Source organism: Tripterygium wilfordii, chromosome 7 (assembly GCF_013401445.1).
Source record: "Tripterygium wilfordii isolate XIE 37 chromosome 7, ASM1340144v1, whole genome shotgun sequence".
Taxonomy (NCBI): domain Eukaryota; kingdom Viridiplantae; phylum Streptophyta; class Magnoliopsida; order Celastrales; family Celastraceae; genus Tripterygium; species Tripterygium wilfordii.
The window spans coordinates 5,694,762-5,709,185 of record NC_052238.1 but is presented as its reverse complement, the minus strand read 5'-3'; the positions used below and the strand labels follow the sequence as shown (position 1 = coordinate 5,709,185).

At 32.8% G+C, this 14,424-nt stretch overlaps 1 long non-coding RNA gene across 1 annotated transcript; it reads left to right on the top strand.

Moving 5' to 3' along the window:
• The first annotated feature begins 12,699 nt into the window (after positions 1 to 12,699).
• Positions 12,700 to 13,225, top strand: LOC120003054. Its single transcript, XR_005469238.1, has 2 exons — positions 12,700 to 12,882; positions 12,968 to 13,225. It is a non-coding gene; the product is annotated as an uncharacterized LOC120003054 (long non-coding RNA).
• Positions 13,226 to 14,424: the final 1,199 nt, after the last annotated feature.

Here is a 14,424-nt window from a genome sequence, read left to right as displayed (position 1 = left end):
ACAATCACGCCAATAGCAATTGCGTCATTGTTGTTGGTATAATCACGCCACCAGATTTTTATACTAGTTATATCATTTAGAGTGACGTGATTGTATAACAAAACATTAGTCACGCCATTCACAGTGACGTTAAGTGTTATATCGGTAAATAATTGAATGAGAGGGTCATACCTGTATATAATTTTATTAATAGTGCTATATTGGTCAAAAACTCCTCATGCCGTTATTAGTTGGCCTTGGGACTTGTAATCTCAAAGTTTCAAATTTTTTAAAAATAATGCTCATCACACTTTAAATCTAAAATATTTGCTTAAACCTAAGTTTTTTAGAAAAATTTATTTTAAAAAATGGACTTGTAAGAAGTGAAAATCATTTGTGTTGATTAGGGTTGGACTTACAAGTTGTGCTACAACAGAAAAAGGATATGCAAGTAAAAATTTTCAATGAATGGCATGTTTAATTCATTGTAAAAAAGAAATATAGTTAGATTATATAATTTAATAATTAATTAATTTTTATGTGCAATTGCACTAAGAGGAAAAAGGAAATTAAAAAACAAGGACAATCAATCCAATGGAGAAGACAACCAAAATAATTAAAATCAAATCAAATAAGAGAACCTATATTATCATAGAAAAGTGGGATAAGATTCCTTGCAACATTTTTCACCAATTAGATTATGAGGAAGCTGAAGAACACGACGAATGAGTAAGCGCCATCTGTCATGGTTTGCCCTATTGTGGGAAGCTCATTGATTGGTGTCATATATATATATATATATATATATTTATTTATTTATTTATTTATTTGCATTCATTATAAGAGTTGGTTCAAGGTTGGCATTGGCTCTGCTTTTGGGAAAGCTAAAATTAACCAAGCAAATTAAAGAAATCCTATTCAAAGCAAACATGGGATGTGAAAGTTCAAAGTTGGGGATTCGAGATCTCCTAAATACAGCTTTAATTTTTAATCAAGGACTGCATTTCATTCTCTCTCTCTCTCTATATATATATATATACATTGTTTTTGTTTTGATATGGTACGTAGGCATCTAGAAGTCGTATATTATACTTAAAGCATGACAGAAACAAAATCATTTGTCAGTACTGAAAGTGAATTTTACAGCTAATAAAGTTTGACCTGGTCATAAATTTTCTGGTACAGATTGTGTCATCACTTCACTTGAGATTCAAGGATCTACAAAGGCAGTAGAACAGGAAGAATTAATGTCAGCTTGAGTATATATGTAAAAGACTACAAAAATTAAACACATTATTGCAAAGCAAAGTATGATGAGAGAAGTTGTTGCCCGTTGAATGATAGTTTTCAAGCTTTTTTGGATTACTTTTCTCTTGAAAATTCTAGAGGGTCTTTTTTTTTTTATGGGGTACCTTGAAAGTTAAAATATTAATTTAAGGTATGAGATTATGACTATTTTTTTTAAAATTATAAATATGTTTTGATCGGGATTACGAGTTCAATCATAGTGGTAACAATCATGAATTTGATAGACATTAAAATTTTGAAATATAAATCCGAAATATTTTGGGCCAGCTTGGTAAAGCATTGGTAAAGTAGTAGATATACCAGTAGAAATGGTGATAATAAAAATATTGGATAATTTTAATAGAAGATATGCTGCCTAAATACTGGGTAGGTGTTTGGTTGAACTTTTACTATTAATATTTGTGCTATGTAACATATTGTAATAAATTACATGTAGGGGTATTATGCATATTAGTTGTATACCTGTATCTAAACATACTACTTAATTAATTTAATTAATCTAATCAATTATCAATTTAATTTAATTTAATTGATTTATTAATTTAATTTATTTATAAATTAATATAGCTGTATCCAAATATAAAAATTACTTTATTATAAATTAATAAATTAATTTATTAGTTTATTAATAAATTAATAATTTATTTAATTTATTTGGTGAGGGTATAATCAGAATAAAGTAAAATTATGGGCACAAAATAGACTTTGTTTACTCAAATGCTAATGAAATGCTTTCATTTTGTAGCATTTCCAAAAGTAGTATAAAATGTTGAAAAAATTGTCTTGAATTATGTGACCGAAAATTGTTGTTTGGATGGCTTCAAACATTTATACTACCAAATAATATAAATACTTGTAAAAAAACTATTCCAAACGGCGCCTTTGTGTCTCTCATGCAATGAATTTGACTTACCTTATCAAATTCGGTAGAGTGTAATTTTAAAGAACTGAAATTGAGTTGGGCTAGGTTGATGGTTGCTATCAATAACTTGAACCCGAAAAGACAAAGACAAGATATTTGGGAATTGGAACCAAAGCATCTTGGTTGCTAGGTGTCTAAATCATTGATGGGTAGGTCAATTTACATCACATTTCATAATTTTTCCACCACTTGAAAGCAAAAATGACCACCTTATGATTAATGCATGGTGTCTTTAGTCATCACTCATGACACCATCTTATTCCCTAGCTATCACCCAAATTGACCTAACAATTCATAAAACCTACCCAACATATATATATATAGAATAATTCTCCTATGTGAACCAAAAGTGTGAACCAACTTTATGAACCTACTTTTCAACCATAGATGTGATGGGTCCCACAGAAAATTTATGGTCCCCACTTTTGTTTTGTTTTATTATAACCATTGGATTTGAAGTTCACAAAGTTGGTTCACACTTTTGATTCACATAGAAGAATTATTTTATATATATATATATTTCGACCCATTACCTCATCATAGGGTTTTAGCTATATCTCGATGTCACCTTATTAATACATAGACCACTTTTTACGAATAATTTTTTTTAATCATAAGAGAGAGTGTTAGGGGAGACATTACGAGAGTGTGTTCATGTGTAAACGTCGCTAACCTACATGTTTGAAACTCTTGTGAATTCTCAACAACTTTCCCCTCCTGCTTGAACCATCACTGCGTTATTGACCCCTGAAAGATATGTCTTACACTCTTTTAGTGCCTGCAATACAAGGTCACAAGTCCCACGATTAAAATTGTCCTTCGAGCCACACTATCTCCGTGCAGTGTGTTCCCACTCAATCTCATTGATACCCTAACAATACGAGCCACACTATCTCCGTGTGTCTGCTCTCCCCTCGTTATCCTAGAGCTATCTACATGAACCTTGTACATCTACTCATTTGCATCAGTATATATAACACGAATCCGAGCTTTCACCAAGAGTTCCATATATATACTTAGTCCTTTTGAGTTTCATCCAAACGAATGCGTGGGCTAAGTCCAAATTCACCATGAGCCCTGGCACACCTTTGCCCAGCCATCGCCATCGGCTTCGATATCACCCGTGAGCATACGTGTAGATAATATGCATGTTTGAATCTCATATGAATTCAAATATATTAACTACTTAACTTTATTATACTTATGGTGTGAGACTCCAATGAATTCCCAACAGGGAGGATATATATTTGAATATTTACTGATTAGAAATATTAAAAATGTTAAGTGTGACTACCATTGGGACAATCAAGATAGAGATCCTTTAAACTTTCCGAGCTACTTAAAATTCTACTCAATAACATATGATTTATCCCAATCCAATAAAAACGCCAATTGTGACCCAACCACACATGAAAAATCATCATAATATACCAAGCCACAAAATTAGTTAAACATCCACTCTCAATCCCAAAGTGACTTGATAGTTCTATAAACCAAAACAAGCAAATGAAAGAAAAAGAAAATTCACCCCACCACCAATCTTTCTTGGGAATCAATTATACAATATACACCCTATCTTGAGAAAAGTCCTCCAATGTCTTTACAACATAAAGGCATTGCCTTTCTCAATAAGGTAAAGATATAACTAGAGAGAGAGAGAGAGAGAGAGAGAGATAGCATGTTTTTGTTACAAATATCCTCGTTAGCTTGGACTTGGAGGGTGTGTGAGCGGCTTAGAATGAAACATCGAAAGGTTTTCTATTTATAGTTTAATGGGAGGTGGTTCTAGTTTTATGGGCATTCCTTAAAAGGGTCATAAAATAGACATACTTGTGGCGGCTTTACAGTGACTCTATACATATAATTGGATGTACGAAAAGTTTGTATTTACATATTTACATGCACAGCTCTCATTGTCTTGGGTTTTTAGGTGTTTTCTGACTTCTTATGTATATATATGGCCATGTGAACTTAGCCCTACACCATTTGAAGTCTGTTTATGTAGTAAATTAAAGATCACGGGCTCAATAATATTGGACCACAAATATTGTAATGGAGTAAATGGTTGGGTAGCACCATTGTTTGTCCCATCAACCAAACAGAACGCATGCAAATTATTAATCTTCTATGAGTACTTAGGAGATTGTTGGTGTCTATATATATTTCTTGTTGCTTTTAAGGGCCCAGACCCTATACATTTGGACTTTTGTAATACCGATTAGGCAATTACTTGGGGTGCAATGGAGCACCAAATTGCACTGCTGGCCAAACCTTTTGTTAAGCTTATCATTAGTGTCGATCCATTCAATCTTTTTTATTTTTCTTTTAGAGTAACAATGGATTTACATAGTTACCTTAGATATCTATATTCATAACTAAATAGTTACCTTCTCCGTCAATATCCATAATTTTTTATTAATTATTTTAGAGTAATTTACATAGTTACCTTATGTATCTATATTCATAATTTATATCATTACCTTATCTGCCAATATTCATAAGTTAGGTGAGAGGAATTATGTGTTAATTACAATTAATCTCTTTTCCAAAAATGGCACTTAAGGATTAAGGTCCTCTCTCCTATAAATAAAAACATTTCAAGAACTACACACTTCACAACAAATCAATTCACATTATAACCAACCAAAGTAAACAATATTTCTAGATCTTAATTATACACAATGGAGAGAGCTTCAATGAAATTCACTCTCTTGGTCCTCTTCTTGTTGGTTGCATCCTGTTAGCCCTCTCACTCTCTCTCTGTGATACAGAAATAATTACTAATTAGTGCATGTAATTGATATTAATTAAAGAGAATTAATATGTTTTTCTATATTATACGCATGCAGGTGCACCATTGATGACCATGGTTGCTGCAGTACCATCTCACATTGGTGAGTATGAAGAAGAAACTGTAGCTGCAAATAAGGGAAGATGTTCTCATGATTCTGACTGCAAAAAGTTCTGTTCTCCCAAGTGCACCTCAATGAGCTGTATTAGGGGCATCTGCTTCTGTACTGGCTGCTAATCACCCTTCTTTTTTTTTTCCTTCAACTGCCAATTCCAAATAATAATAATAAAACTTACAAAGCGCATTTTTGCAATATAATAATTCTCATTCTGTGTTTATAGATGTTGGGCTTGAATTACACAAATCTCACATACGGAGTGGAGTAAAAATCATTTTAATAAATACATGGGCAACGTCACTAGTTTTTAACGGGAAAAAAAGACCGAAGGACTAACAATGTCCATTGTTTAAAGTACGGGGCTTCTTTGGCTTATAAAAACACAGAGACTCAATTGGTCTCTTTTTGATAAATACATGGATTTCTATGATATTTATCACTAAAAAAGAAGAAATTAATATTTTAATGTTGTAAAGATTAGAATATATACTATGATTAAATGCAGTTGTTAAATATAAATGTTGTAAATTGGTTAAAAAAAAAATAGTATTTATGTAGGTAAAATAGGGAATTAGTTTAGAGACACTTTTAATCTGACTAAGGTTGGTTAGGCTTGAATTACATTTTCTCATGCCTCACCTGATCAATAATAATAACAAGGGCCTTCAATTGTTACCAAGCTCGACCCATCGAGTTCGTGATCAGGTCCGATCCATTCAATCTTTTTATTTCATATTTTATATAAGAGAAATTTTATTTACACATCATTAAAATAATAAGTCTACACCACTTATATCAACATTATAAGTTTACACCAAAAATTTATAAATTTACACCTAAATTTTAATGAATAGACAAAATTGCCCCTTAATATTAGAATATTAGATAGAATGATGTTAAGTTTACACACAAACAAACCTACATCTCCAAATCATTCACGTACAGGGACATATAGAATTCAAACAATCCTCGATCAAAACCTCAATTGCAAGCTCTGCGATTTCGGGACAGCAAAGATGGGTTTTTATTTCGACAGTGATGCCGACCAAGAAACAAATGAATGGATGGTGGATTGACGGGTCACCAAACCCTCAAAATAACAAAAAGATCTGCTTCTAAATAAATAAGCGAACGCCAAATTAACCAAGTAGCTTGACATCAAATATATCAAGTAAAACTTCATCAGTAACTGCAATTTCTGGAAATTCAAGCATTTGATCCAAATATACCCATTTCACCCTGGACTTGCACATAATCCAATTCATTCATGACAAATTCGACCCGACAAGAATTAAGAGCAAAGTCATGTATTGTTTGTAATTGATTATAATGATCCAATTCAAAACTGAAAATTGTGTGTAAACTACTTTCTAATTTAATATATATATATATATATATATATATATATATATATATATATATATATATATATGAATTTTTTTATTTTTAGTTTAAGGGTTAATATGTCATTCTATACAAGGATATTTATGTAAAATAAATAAATTCTAAAAGTGATGTAAAATTAACATTTTAATGGTGTGCAAATAAAATTTCTCTTTACATAATTACCTTACGTTATCTATATTCATAATTTTGTTATTGACCTTATCTCCCAATATTCATAATATATATATATATATATATGTATATACCTTATCTGCCAATATTCTTACTATATATTTATATAGTTACCTTATCCGCCAATATTCACAAGTTAGGTGAAAAATATGATAATCCCATATCTATCTTTCCAAAAGTGTACCTAAGGTTCTCTCCTATAAATAAAAACATTTCAAGTGCTACAACGTACTTTCAACCAAAGGCAATATTTCTAGATCTTAATTATACACAATGGAGAGAGCTTCAATGAAATTCACTCTTTTGGTCCTCTTCTTGTTGGTTGCATCCTGTCAGTCCTCTCTCTCTCTCTCAAGAATAACTAATTAGTGCCTTTAATTGTTATTAATTACATGAAGATGAATATATTCTAATCAATTAAAGATAATTAATCTTTTTTTTTTTTTTTGTATATTATATGCATGCAGGTGCACCATTGAACAGGGTTGCTGCAGTACCATCTCACATTGGTAAGTATGAAGCAAATTATGTTGGGGGAAGCTGTGATCATGATGAGGACTGCCAAAAGACCTGTTCTCCCAAGTGCGTCGCAAAGGTCTGTATTACTGGTTACTGCTTCTGTAATGGCTGCTAGTCGCCTTTTTTTTTCTTCAACTTCCATTTTCAGATAATAGTAATAATAATAATAAATTAGGTGCAAACTCACGCTACGCGTGTTCAGTTAGTAAAAAGCACCTCAGTTTGTGATTGTATTATGTTAATGTCGCCTTTGCAAACAAAAAAGTTAATAATTTTTTCCTTTTGACAATTGCTTTCTGATCAAAAGTTTGGTCACCATCTTATTTATATATACGGTATACTACATTAGTAAGCACGACATCTCTATATGTTGGATCCAACATCCATCTATACGTTGCTTTCTAGATCAGATTTAACGTCATTTTCTACACCACTCTGAGACGATAAATACGAAGTTTATCAACAAATACAAAGTTTCAAACTTTCACTGATTTATGCTTGGACAGAGAAAATATCAGAAAATGTAAAATTTTCTAGAAACCAAAAATCAAACACTTAGACTACGTGCATGTGGATATCACCTGAGGTATTGGATGCTACCTTTAGGTTTCAACCTCCTTTGGATTTCCAATGTGCTTGATTATTCTGAACTGAAAATGTGTGCAAGCAACCCACAAAAAAATCTCAAAGCTCAGTCCAAAAAGATAGCACCCTTAATTGGCGATCTCAAAAACCCCAATATTTGAAGGGGAAAAAAAAGCATAATCTCAAATTTCGAAACAATAGCAGATTTCTCAAAATTTTCCCTTAAATCAGAACTTGATTGCTCTGAAACTGAAAATGTGTTCAGTCAATCCACCAAAAGCCCCCAAAACTCAATCCAAAAAGAGGGCATGTTTAACTGGCAATCTCTGAAACCCCAATATCTAAAAAAAAAAATCAAAATTTCGAAACAACAGCAGATGCAATAATAAGAAGATATCCAAAATCCTAATGCTTCATTTACTTCTTCAAGTGTCTTAATATATTTGTTTAAAAGAAGCTACAAAGGCCACATAGCTGACCAAATTCACCGTCAAATCACACAAAAGAAATGCAATTTAGGCGTAGTAATACGTTCGATCGGTCGACATCAATTTGCAGTTTCATAGATTTTTGGAAGATTAACACTTGCTTGAAATTTATTGTTTTACTCACTCTACTATACTCAACATTGTCTTCTTTCATCTTCTGTCATTTTATTCTATATCACATATATATATATATAATGTAAAGAGACCATAATCAAACTACCACCAGAAACATAGAAACATAGATCACAATACACATTCCTTCAATGTTCAAATTGAAGGTGAGAAACTTAGACGAACGTAGATTCCTTAAATATAGAACTGCCTAGATTCTATAGATATCATAAAATCCTTAATACGACAACTTATACTGTTAATTTTTTACTGATGTTATATTCCTGTTGACACGCCACAACCAAGAAGGTATCTGCAAACCCTACTACAATCTTCATAATCCTATAACATATTTACTTAGACCAATCAAAAGGAATTTTTTGTCAATTATTCTTCATTACCATGTAGTCTTACACTCTCTAATCCAAAAAATGCACGAACTTAATAAAAGATATCTGAAAAAGGGATTCAAGGTGCGTACCCGACACACTCATGGCCCAAAATTCTAGGGTACGTATGAGAAAGTAACTTCATGAACTCAGATTATATGGAAATCAAAACCAAACAGCAAAAACTCAAAATTCATAGGAAAGTAAACGTTGTTTGGCTACATAACGTAATAGCTAGAGAGAGTTATTCATAGAGGCAATACCAGCAATTTCCAGCGCAACCGTAGCTGCACAACATTATATATATATATATATATATATATATATATGAACACACTTAATCCATATATGTATACGGTGAAGTATATTGGGCCTTTACATATGTGTTTCTTCACCTGTGATATGAGCTAGGACAGATGTTCTTATATTTTTTGTTTGCTAATTCATTGAATCGATTAAGGAGACACAAAGGAAATTTTAATATATTCAGATTGTCCGTACTTGTATGCTTTGGCATATCTATAAATTTTAATATATTCATTTTAAAAAATAAAATTTATGCATCAACGACTTACAACATAGTAGAAGGATTAAGGAGGTCCATTGTTTAAAGTACAAAAGATTCTTTAGTCTAAAAAAAACACAGGGGTCAATTGACCCTTTTGGTACATATAAGGTTTTTACGATGCTTATCCCTAAAAAAAGAAACTAATCATTTAATGTTGTAAAGATTAAAATATATACTCTGATATGCAGTTGTTGAATATAGATGTTGTAAATTGTTAAAAATAGTATTTAAGTAGGTAAAACAGATAATTAGTTAAAAGACATTTTAGTCTGACTAAGATGGACTGGGCTTGAATTACATTTTCTCAAGCCCCACCTGAATCATAAAAGGGCCTTCAATTGTGACCAAGCTCGGCCCATTGGGTCCATGATCGGGTCCATGATCCATTCAATATTTTATTTTGTATTTTACATAATTACCTCATGTATCTATATTCATAATTTTGTTATTGACTTCATGTCCTCATCTGCCAATATTCATTATATATATATATATACCTATACCTTATCTGCCAATATTCTTAAATAAAAATTCTCTTATGCACACCTAAATTATGCATTTAAAATACGCATAACTTTTTAGATGCGCATGGGAGAATTCCTCATATATATATATATATAGTTACCTTATTTGTCAATATTCTTGATATATATATATATATATATATATATATATTTATATAGTTACCTTATCTGCCAATATTCAAAAATTAGCTGAAAATATGATAATTCCATAATTGTCTTTCCAAAAGTGTACGTAAGGTTCTCTCCTATAAATAAGAACATTCCAAGCGCTAAACCTCACAACAAATCGATTCCCATAAAAAACCACATAAGGCAAAGATTATTTGTAAATCTTAATTATACACAATGGAGAGAGCTTCAATGAAATTCACTGTCTTGGTCCTCTTCTTGTTGGTTGCATCCTGTCAGTCCCCTCTCTCTCTCTCAAGAATAACTCATTAGTGCCTATAATTGTTATTACTTACGTGAAGATGAATATATTCTAATTAATTAAAGATAATTAATCTTTTTTGTGTGTGTGTATTATATGCATGCAGGTGCACCATTGAACAAGGTTGCTGCTGTACCATCTCACATTGGTAAGTATGAAACAAATGATTATATCAAGGGAAGCTGTGATTATGATGATGACTGCAAAAAGATATGTTCTCCCAAGTGCGTCGCAAAGGTCTGTATTAGTGGTGAATGCTTCTGTAATGGCTGCTAGTCGCCTTTTTTTTTCTTGAACTTCCATTGTCAAATAATAATAATAATAAACTAATTGAGTGCGAACCCACGCTATGCGTGTTCAGTTGGTAAAAAAATACCTCAATTTGTGATTGTACTATGTTAATTTCGCCTTTACAAACAAATGCGCTTTCTGATCAAAAGTTTGGTCACCATCTTATTTGTATATACTGTATACTACATTAGTAAGCACAACATCTCTATCTGTAGGATCCGACATCCATCCATACAAAATTTATCAACAAATACAAGGTTCCAAATTTCCACTAATTTTTGAACAGAGGAAATAGGAGAAAAAGTTCTAACTAATAATAACATAAAATGGTAATAACCGCTGCAATTTCGATTAATTTTGTGCATGCAAAATTTTCTAGCAACCAAAAATCAAACAGTAGTTAGGCTACGTGCCTATGGATATATATCACCGGAGGTATTGGATGTCACCTTGAGGTTTCAATCCTTTTTGGAATTCCAGTGTGCTTTGATTGATCTGTAATTGAAAATGTGTTCAAACAATCCACAAAAAGCTCCAAAGCTCAGTCCAGTCCAAAAAGATTGCATGCTTAACTGGTAATCTCACAAAATCCCAATATCTGAAGGGGGAAAAAAAAAACATAAGCCCAAATTTCAAAACAATAACAGATTTCTCAAAATGTTCCCTCAAATTTAGAACTTGATTTCCCTTTTAAACTGAAAACGTATTCAGACAATCCACCAAAAGCTCCAAAACTCAATCCAAAAAGATGGCATGTTTAACTGGAGATCTCCGAAACCCCAATATCTTGGGGGAAAAAAAACCAAATTTCGAAACAACAGCAGATGCAGTAATAAGAAGATGTCCAATATTCAAATGCTTCATTTACTTCTTCAACTTATACTGTTAATTTTTTTGCTTATGTTATATATATACCTGTTGACACATCACAACCAAGAAGGCATCCGCAAACCCCACTACAATCTTCATAATCATATAGCATAATTAGTTAGACCAACCAAAAGGATTTTTTTTTGTTAATTATTCTTGCTAACCAAACATCAATTTCCCCAAAATTCATCATGTACTTACCTCCATTTTTTTTGCAACACCTCCTAACTGAATTTTCTTCATTACCATGTAGTCTTGCATACACTCTCTAAGCCCATGATCATCCAATCGCCCCAATAAATAGTCAGGCCATCCTGGGTTGTGCTTGAGTTGCATTTCTCAGGCCCAACCTGAAATCATACCAGTGGGCTTAAATTGTCCAGGCCCCTTTTTTGGGTAGAGCGAGCTGAGAGCCTGTCGAACGGGCTACTTGATTCATGTTTATGAGCAGGTCTTACCGATCCTATTCAAAAATTCTTCTATCTTCATATTATGCGTTTATATTAAGTCACAAAATTTATTTTCCTTTTTTAAATATAATTATTTTTAGTAATTGCTCTTGACCTCTATTCACTGGAGCTAAATATTTTTTTTGTATTTAAAAAAATTTCTATTTACTTTATGAAGCTATTAAATAATAGTATTATTAAGAGATGAGAGATTCGAACCTCCAACACCATGGTTCGTAGCGACGTGCTCTAATCCTCTAAGTTATAGGCTCCACCTTGTCTACATTGAATATGTTCCCAGGAGTACTCTAAAGAAAATGAACATTTCCTCTAGCTCTCTAGCCATTTCAGGTTAAGAAGACGTGTCTCTCTATAAGAATGGTGTGTTATGAACTTATGAGGTGTGAAGTGGGAGAGAAAGAGATTTTATACTTAAGAATTTTGAATAAGATAACATTTTTTTTTATTATTTCTTTCATATTGAAAAGTAATAACAATGAGAGGTGTTCAACATTTTATCATCTTTGTGTCGAGCTCTTTTTTACGCATAAAGTATCATCACCACAAAGGAGTCTAACCATTAAGTTCGAAATAGATTGGTGTGGTTCCTCTACACGCCTAGAACACCATAATATCAAATCATGAACGAAAGAAAGAAATTAAGGCATGATAGCTAGTATGTGAATTTTAATCTTATTATATATATATATATATTGGGTCCGGTCTAGTTGGTTGGTTTGGTTTGGTTCAATTACTTTCCTGACTAGATCAGTTGACCCAAAAAAATAAATTCCACAAATACAAAGTTTCCCCTGTAATTGATACTCGTACTATCAATCAGAAATTCAGAAACAGAGGGGTTACTGTTTCCCTATTTTCGAACAAAACCCAGAAAGCCATGAAAATTACTTCATTGAAATTGCTTCTCTGCTTGGTTTTCATACCGATTATTACTACATCTGGTTAGTCACTATTCCTCCTCCTCCTCCTCCTCTGCCGTCAACAATACGATTCTAAACTATATGATTTTACTCACTGATTGTGCAGGCATGCCAATGTCCGGATACGGAATAGCGAGGGCGCCCACTCGTTGTCCGCGCATGATTAACTGCACAAGTGTGTGTCAAGGTTTCCCAAGCCAATGCATCAATGGCCAGTGCATCTGCGATCCGCCGCCTCCTCCTCCTGCATCTGCAACCCTAAATTGAATAGATCACTGACTATCTTCCTGGGTATGTGTATTCGGGGCTTCTCTGCTCTATATGTAGAGATTGAGTTGGAATCAGTAAAACCATGTCTTTTTTCTTTTATATAATCTTCTCCTACATCTGTACTGAAATGCCATCAATTTAAGGCAATCGAAGATGATAATTATGAAGTATGGCAGTTAGGCATTTGAATTTCTCCCCCTTTTTCTGTTCAAGGAAAGAATTCGAGTGGCTGGTGATACTAGGGTATGGAGTCCGGTTAGGGAAATAAATTGGGGATAAGATAAGAAAGAGGGATATATAGTTGGAGTGTTATTCTGTCTCGGTAGACCCGAGTCCATAATTTTGAAAGGTTTAATCGATTAGCCTGAAATGTTAAAGATTTAAGTGTCAATTTTTAAAATAATCTATAAATAACAAAAAAAAAAGTATAATGAATAAAATCTTCACTTAACTATATATGATTGTGAGATTTTTGTACCAAGTACTAACTACCATAAATCATTAACGCCAATAAATAAAATAAAAATATGTTACACAATCGAGATAGGAGGAGATTGAGTGTAGTATCTCATAGAGGTTTCGAATTCGAATATTTCACATCCCCTTTCATGTAATTAAAAAATAAATACGAGGAGAACCCCAATACTGATGAAACCCTTGTTGTCCTAGGGTAGAGATACCAAAAGGAGAGTAAAAAAAAAAAAAAACTAAAAACACAATTAAATTTTACCAAATACCAAAAACTCCTCAGTCCTCTCCAACTTCAATCTCCCCTTTTGTATTGGGTGAAGTAGGGGCCCCACAATTGCTAACTTTCATGGGCCTGGGCCTTAGGTAGTAACCAAACTGAGTTGCTCCCCCTATTTTCATTCCAAATGGGCTTTATAAACATAAGCCCACCTCATCAATAATCAGACCAGATAGGCAGATATAGAACCAAGACAAACCCAATCATGGTGTTATCACTTATTCTTCTCATCCACGACTCCATTTGGGATAGAACTAGGAACTAGTCCATCAAATGTCCACAGTGAGAACAGGCCTACTGCTTTGATTGTGGTCCTTATGATTACTTTACTAAATGCATGATCATCTGCTGGGTTACTGCATTACATGGCAATGGTGGATCTTTTAGCTGCTGATTTTATGGGATAAAGACTACTAGGAAATGTGAAACTCCTGCTGTGGGCATATTGTTGCAGGTTGCTTCAGGTGCTGGATTCATGTCACCAATGGCCAAATGGGCATAGGAAGCTGTGTGTTTCGTTTTGACGCCTTGTCAAAATTTAGACA